Source organism: Tachyglossus aculeatus, chromosome 8, assembly GCF_015852505.1.
Source record: "Tachyglossus aculeatus isolate mTacAcu1 chromosome 8, mTacAcu1.pri, whole genome shotgun sequence".
Lineage (NCBI taxonomy): Eukaryota > Metazoa > Chordata > Mammalia > Monotremata > Tachyglossidae > Tachyglossus > Tachyglossus aculeatus.
Window position 1 is genome coordinate 10,072,433 of NC_052073.1, and position 8,593 is coordinate 10,081,025.

The window sequence follows — 8,593 nt, forward strand, 5'->3', positions numbered from 1 at the left end:
GGCTTTACTTCGGGGGAGTAGAAAGTCCCACTCCGACAGAGAGACAGACAGACAGACATTCACATGGCTCGGGGCCACCCCCTCGACTCGACTCTTACCTTTCCCCGAGCTCCCTCCCTATTGGGTTCCCCGCTCCCACCCCATTTCCCTGGCCCTTTTATGAGTCTGGGACCTCACCCTCAGGGAGTGGAATTAGTGGCCCAGAGCCAGCTGGCACCAATTAAAAGGAAGGAAAGTTTAGTAGTCCCAGTGCCAAGTGCCCATTTTTGGCACCAGGTGACATCCGAAAATGAATCAAGCATGGGATACCGGGTGGGTGAGGGGGGTCCCCATTTTCCAGATGAGGGAACTGAGGCACGGAGAGGTGGAGTGACTTGCCCGAAGTCACACAGCGGAGCCGGGATTAGAACCAACGACCTTTGACTCTTAAATCTGGGCTCTTTCCGCTAAACCACGCTGCTTCTAGACTGTGAGCCCACTGTTGGGTAGGGACCGTCTCTATATGTTGCCAACTTGTACTTCCCAAGCGATTAGTACAGTACTCTGCACACAGTAAGCGCTCAATAAATACGATTGAATGAATGAATGAATGAATGAATGAATAGGCGGGCAGGGGGTATTGCAAAATCTTACCCCTTCTCCACCCCTGGGCCAATGAGGAGGCCACCCGGAAAAGATGCTCCTGCTTCAGTTTCTCTCTCCTCTCCTGTGCTGTGGGACAAGTACCCTTTAAGCACTTGATACTCACTTAGTAAGTGCTAAGTGCTTAGTACAGTGCTCTGCACAGAGTAAGTGCTCACTGAGGTGAAAAAGGAGAAATTTGCCTCATGCAAAATAATCTCCAGACTTTAAGTACTCTTACCTAAAGTTTTCAAGACCTGCAGAGTCAGTATATTCAGTGTATGAGAGGGACAAGGAGTAATATGGTTCACACCGCCCCCCAAAAAAAAGAAAACCCCCAAACCCTCTCATTTCTTTCTCTACCGATGGCCTTTAAGGCCGGCAAAGAGAATATTTGAGGAGTTAAAGGAAATATGATCCACATGCAAATTTCCTCTTTTTTTTTTTAACCACCTCAGCCTTACCGTCCTTGTGTTTTATTCTAAGATTGTGAGCCCCTGGAGGGCCAGGGATCATGTCTAACTCTCACTTGTGTATTATTTCCCCCAGTTCTTAGTACAGAGCTCTGCACACAGTAGTTGTTTAATAAATACTATTGCTATTACTACTACTACTACTCCTTGCCGATTTGCACCTCAGCCTTACCGTCCTTGTGTTTTATTCTAAGATTGTGAGCCCCTGGAGGGCCAGGGATCATGTCTAACTTTCACTTGTGTATTTTTACCCCCAGTTCTTAGTACAGAGCTCTGCACACAGTAGTTGTTTAATAAATACTATTGCTATTACTACTACTATTACTCCTTGCCGATTTGTACTTCCCAAGCGCTTAGTACAGTGCTCTGCACACAGTAAGCGCTCAATAAATATGATTGAATGAATGAATGAATAAATACAACAGAAGGAATGAATGAAAGTGGGTCAGAATAAGCACCGCTTTCCGGGGGGCCATCGTGCGGCGGAGAAGCTGGATGGGGTTCCCCCAGAGAGCTTTTCCTGGAGGAGCGGGGGGACCTACATCTCCAAGTAGGCCAGCCAGGCCTGCTAGCTCTAGGCCCGGACTTCGGGGCGCCCCCCTCTCCCTGCTCCACCTCCCCAGACAGCAACATCCACGAGAACTGGGAGGGGTCCAGCACACGATGCTGGGAAGCTGCGTATGGAGCCCCAGGATGGAGGGCAGAGAGCTCGACCCATAAATCAGCCAGAGGCTCCAGCCTCATTCCACACATCTGAAGATCCCTGGCCTGGGAGTGGGAAGGTCATGGGTTCTGATTCTGTCTCTGCCCTTTGTCTGCTGTGTGACCTTGGGCAAGTCACCTCACTTCTCTATGCCTCAGTCACCTCGTTTGTAAAATGGGGATTGAGACCCTGAGCCCCATGTGGGACAAGGGACTGTATCCAACCCTATTTTCTTGTCTCCACCCCAGTGATGATGATAATGATAGTATTTATTAAGCACTTACTATGTGCAAAGCACTGTTATAAGCACTGGGAAGGTTACAAGGTGATCAGGTTGTCCCACGGGGGGCTCACAGTCTTAATCCCCATTTTACAGATGAGGTAACTGAGGCACAGAGAAGTCAAGTGACTTGCCCAAAGTCACACAGCTGACAATTGGCAGAGCCGGGATTTGAACCCATGAACTCTGACTCCAAAGCCCATGCTCTTTCCACTAAGCCATGCTGCTTCTGTGCTTAATACAGTGCCTGGCACATAGTAAGCACTTAACAAATACCATTATTATTATTATTACTATTATTATTATTATTATTAATTACCATCTAACCACACAGGGAACATCACAGCTCCTCGGCCCCAAAGCCGGCAGCCCCTGGTGGGTTAGTTCCAACATTAGTCTGGGTGGGCTTGGGCAAGTCGCTTCACTTCTTTGTGCCTCAATTACCTTATCTGCAAAATAATTACCTTATAGTAACTATTATTATTATTATTATTAGCTAGCCCCTTTACTTCCCAGCCTCTTCCTCGCTTAAATGTTTCCAAGGAGTCACTCCCATTTCCTTGAGTTCTCCTTTTGCACATCTTCAAGACCATTTCCTCATTCTCTCTCCCGCCCATAATAACAAAAAGTGTTACTTGCTGTGTGCCAAGCATTTCACCAAGTACTGGGGTAGATTTAAGATTATCCATTATTTCACAAATAAGGAAACTGAAGCACAGAAGCACTGAAGCACAGAAATGTCAAGTGACTTGTCCAAGGTCACGCTGCAGGCAGATGACACCCAAGGTCACACAGCTCCCCAGCTCCTGCTCTTTCTACTAGGCCACACTGCCTCTCTCCCTCCCTGGGAGGAGGGAGCTGTTGATAAGGTTGTGGGCAGTGAATGTGGTCACCAACTCTGTTGTCTTGTACTCTCCCAAGTTCTTAGTACAGTGCTCAATAAGTATCACTGATTGACTAATTCTTTAATGCCAAATCAGCATGGGCCCCCAGACTCAGCCTGACAGAAACCAAGCTGGGCCAGAAGGAAAGCAGGCTGCGGGCAAGTCAGTATTTCCGTAAAACCTGGAAATTATGTTCTAGAGCAGTAAAGCTCTTCTCCGGGCTGCCGTCGCTCCCAGCTATTAGACAGGAAGTGTGGGAATCACCGGAGTGCTTTCATGGGCTGGTAAAAATGTTTGTGGGCTGATCCATGTTTTATAGTTGTCTGCAAGGTTGTAATAACTCACCTGAGACCAGAAGACTGTTATTAAGGGGGTTGCCCCCAGGGTCCCTAGGGTTGTTTCCCCCCCTTCCACCTCACACCCCCAAACTGTCTGCCCCAGAGGAGCCTGAGGAAAGGCTGGGGAGAGAGGGTGGAGGTGGGACAAGGTGAGGAAGCAGCCTTCTAGACTGGGAGCCCACTGTTGGGTAGGGACGGTCTCTATATGTTGCCAACTTGTACTTCCCAAGCGCTTAGTACAGTGCTCTGCACACAGTAAGCGCTCAATGAATATGATTGATGATGATGATGATGATGATATGTTGCAAACTTGTACTTCCTAAGCTCTTAGTACAGTGCTCTGCACACAGTAAGCGCTCAATAAATATGATTGAATGAATGAATGGAGGGCAGGAGGAAGAAGAGGAGCGTGGAAACAGCCCAGTCAGGAGATGTTGAGCAACGCACCCCGTTTGCCCAAGTGGTGCCCAGTGATGCCCGCTGAGCCCCGTGGGAATAAATGGCTCCGGTTCCCAAGCAGGGCAGACCTCCAGCCTCTCTTGGCCTTTTAAACCTTCTGGGAAGAGCAGGGGGAGGAGGAGGGAGCAGAGAGGACCCAAATATGGAGGGGAATCAGAATGAGCCAGGAGAGAGGCCAAGGGTCTTTGCACTCCTGCCGCCCCTAGCCCAACAAGCCAGTCCCCAGTCCCTGGACCCTTGGGCATCAACCCTCCCCCACTGGGTTTCTCAGACCTACTGGACCAGTGGACCAGAGCCAGTGCAGCTGGCTCCCTCTCCTCGCCCCCAGCCTCCAATCTAAGGTCCATCCCTAAGGCAAGATCTACAAGGATCCAGGATAATTTAGGAGAGGGGAGGTGAGAAGGGGAAATCGATTAACCAGTGGTAGTTGCTGAGTTCTTACTGTGTGCAGAGCACTGCACTAAGCTCTTGGGAGAGTACGATACTTTGGAGTTAGTGGACACGATTCCCAGAGTTAGTGGACATGATCCCTGTCCTCTACAAATGTACTTTCTAGTGGGGAGAGAGAGAGACAATCGATCAATCAATTAGTATTTATTGAGCGCCTATTATGTGCACAATAAATACTGCTTGGGAGAGAACAATATAAGGGAATAAGCGACACTCCCCCTGCTAATAACGAGATAGGGACATTAAAAGAACTTACAGGTACAGTATGTAGCAGAGTGTAAGTTGTGGGCAGGGAATGTGTCTGTTTATTGTTATATTGTACTCTCCCAAGCGCTTAGTACAGTGCTCTACATACAGTAAGCACTAAATAAATATGATCGAATGAATGAGTATATACATTAATGTTGTGGGCTCTTGGGCAGGTTGAGTATCAGAGTGCTTAAGGGGAACGGATCCAAGTTCAGAAATTCTTGATTTTCTTTGGCCTCTGTCATTAAAGCCTATTCCAAGAGCTTTTCTACCACTCCTTGATGGGAGGAGAGTGAGGGGAAGGGGAATGTTTGCCTCATCTGTGTGTTGATGTGCCGAATGAATGCCGGATGTGTTGAAGTGTTTCCCTCCAAAGCCTGTGGGCCCAAGGGCTACAGAGGGACAGCAATGAGAGCCAATCGGGGGGCTCATCCAGGAGGCAGCAGACAAGAAGCTGTGGGCTGTTGGCCTCCCCCCACTACCCTCTCCACCTCACCTGATGCCAACCCACAGGAACCCTTCCTCAGCAGGTGGGCATCTGGTTCCCACAGCTATGCCCTCTTACCCTCAGGGAGCCTCTGGAGCCTCCTAGTTTACTCTGGGTTTGGATGGGGGGAGAAGGCCGACAGGGGAGCGAGAGCCCCTGCAGCTAAGCCAGCTCCACTTCAGGCAAGCTCTTCAGCTCTCCATCCTCCACACACGATTCCCCTGCCTCCGACCCACCGGCCGCTCAAGAGTTCTGCATCTCCACTGGTGTATCTGCCTGCTCGCTCTTCAGAGCGGAGTTCCTCGAGGCTGGAATTTTTATTCATTCATTCATTCAATCGCATTTATTGAGCACTTACTGTGTGCAGAGCACTGTACTAAGCACTTGGGAAGTACAAGTTAGCAATGTATAGAGACGGTCCCTACCCAACAACGGGCTCACAGTCTAGAAGGGGGAGACAGACAACCAAACAAAACCTGTGGTCAGCCGTCATCAGAATAAATAGAAGTAAAGCTAGATGCACATCAATGACAAAATAAATAGAATAGTAAATATGTACAAGTAAAATCGAGTAATAAATATGTTCAAACACATATCCAGGTGCTGTGGGGAGGGGAAGGAGGTAGGGCGGGGGGGGATGGGGAGGCGGAGAGGAAAAAGGGGGCTCAGTCTGGGAAGGCCTCCTGGAGGAGGTGAGCTCTCAGTTGGGCTTTGAAGGGAGGAAGAGAGTTAGCTTGGCGGATGCGCGGAGAGGGCATTCTGGGCCAGGGGGAGGACGTGGGCTGGGGGTCAACGATGGGACAGGCGAAAATGAGGCACAGTGAGGAGGTTAGCGGCCGAGGAGTGGAGGGTTACCTTGTATCTAGAGAAGCAGCATGGCTCACTGGAAAGAGCCCAGGCTTTGGAGTCTGAGGTCATGGGTTCAAATCCTGGTTCCACCACTTGTCAGCTGAGTGACTTTGGGCAAGTCATTTAACTTCTCTAGGTCTCAGTTACCTCATCTGTAAAATGGGGATTAAGACTGTGAGTCCCCTGTGGGACAACCTGATCACCTTGTAACCTCCCCAGCGCTTAGAACAGTGCTTTGCACATAGTAAGCGCTTAATAAATGCCATCATTATTATTATTATTACCCCAGCACTCAGAACAGTGCTTGGCACACTGTAAGCGTTTGCCCTTTACACCTCCCTAAAGCATGGCCCCTTAGAGTGTGAACGCTTGGGGGTGGGACAGGGACTCTGTTGGGTCTGGTTGTCTCATATCTTCCCCAGTGCTTAGCACAGTGACTGGCACACAGCAAGCACTTTACAAATTGTTATTGGTATTACAGCTGGATTCAGTGCTTGCCAAACCTACCACTTGGCACCAACTGTGCATTTGTGTAGTCACAACCCCCTGTAGCACTTTGGTATGCACACCCTATTTGTAATACACACACACACACACACACACACACACACACACACATGCTTGTTTGCTGTGTGACCTTGGGCAAGTCACTTAACTTCCCTGAGCCTCAGTTCCCTCATCTGTAAAATGGGGATTGTGTCTGTGAGCCTCATGTGGGACACAGACTATGTCCAACTTGATTAGCTTGTATCTCCCCCAGTGCTTAGAACAGTGCCTGGCACATAGTAAGCACTTTTAGCAAATCCCACAATTATTACTATTGTCATTTTTAAGAACTCACTTTCACATCAGTCAGTCAATGGTATTTTTAGAGCACTTACTGTGTGCAGAGCACTGTACTAAAGTCTTGGGAGAATACAACAGAACAGAATTAGTAGGCGCTTTCCACTTTCCTTCTTCCTCTTATCTGTAATTTATTTTAGCGTCTGTCTCCCCCATTAGATTGGAAGCACCTTGAGGGCTGGGATCCCATCTACTAAGTCTATTGTACGCTCTCAAGCACTTAGCACAGTGCTCTGCTCACAGTAGCTGCACATGATCCACTACTAATCGATTGTTGGATCCGCAGCTCTCAGCAGAGGCGGTTGGCTATCTCACTGAGGACCAACCAGAATTGGCAGTCCCACTGACCCAATCTGTGAATTGCTGGGCTTTACTCTGTCAGCTGTGTGACTTTGGGCAAGTTACTTAACTTCTCTGTGCCTTGGTTACCTCATCTGTAAAATGGGGATTAAGACTGTGAACCCCACCGTGGGACAATCTGATCACCTTGTAACCTCCCCAGCACTTAGAACAGTGCTTTGCACACAGTAATTGCTTAATAAATGCCATTATTATTATTATTATTATTATTATTATTCTCCTTATAGGAAGGAATGAAAGAGAGAGAGAGAGAGAGAGAGGTGAAGAGAGAGGAGTGTGGGGGCAGGAAAGTCCAAACCAGGACTACTGTCATGACCTCATTTGAATTTCTCTTTCCTAATCCTCTCGTTCTGACAAGCCCCAGGGGTCTGAGTGGGAGAGAGAGATAATAATAATAATAATAATGATGACATTTATTAAGCACTTACTATGTGCAAAGCACTGTTATAAGCGCTGGAGAGGTTACAAGGTGATCAGGTTGTCCCAGGGGGGACTCACAGTTTTAATCCCCATTTTACAGATGAGGAAACTGAGGCCCAGAGAAGTGAAGTACTTGCCCAAAGTCACACAGCTGACAACTGGCGGAGTTGGGATTTGAACCCATGACCTCTGACTCCAGAGCCCAGGATCTTTCCACTGAGCCATGCTGCTTCTCCAATGGGGCACAGGTCTGACAATCCCCCACTTTCTGGGCCACCTGGAAAAGCAGCACCCCAAAATGGCAGTCCAATCAATCAACCAATCCATCAATTACATTTATTGAATCCTATTGTAGGCCGAGCATTGAGCTAAGCGCTTGGGAAAACACAAGGGCATTAGTAGATTCAGTCCCGCAAGAAGCTGACAGTCCAGTGGGGTGAGAACAGACATGAAATAATTCACAGCTAGGAGGCAGAAGAAAAAGTGGATTTGGACAGTTTAAAGGAATAGGGTGTGTAAAAAGAGGCGTGCGGAAGAACTGGAATTAAAATATGCTTCTTCACTTCCACTACTTCAGTACTGTGGTTTGCCCCATGCCTTGCAGACATCAAGGAGCACATCTCCTCAGTCAGTCAGTCAATTGTATTCATTGAATGCTTACTGGGTACAGAGCACTATACTAAGCGCTGAGGAACGTATGGTATAACAGACACATTCCCTGTCCACAGAGGGCTTACAGCCTAGAGGGGAAAGTCCTCAAAGTCGTCCAGGAGTGTGTCCTCTTGGGGAGCCAGTATGGTCAGTTGGTAACTTTCCAGAATTTAAGCAACACCTTCCAGGTTCAAAGACCGCTGCAGCAGGCAGGTAATAATAATGACAATAATAATAATAGTTGTGGTATTTGTTAAGTGCTTACTAGGTGCCAGGCACTGTACTAAGCACCAGAGTGGATACAAGTAAATTGGGTTGGACACAGTCCCTGTCCCCCATGGGTTTCACAGTCTTAATCCCCATTTTACAGATGAGGTAACTGAGGCCCAGAGAAGTAAAGTGATTTGCCCAAGGTCACATAGCAGACAAGTGGCATAGCCAGAATTAGAACCCATGGCCTTCTGACTCCAAGCCAGTCCTATCCATGGGTGACTGAGGCTCCAAGGCCTGGTGGGGGGCAGCTGGG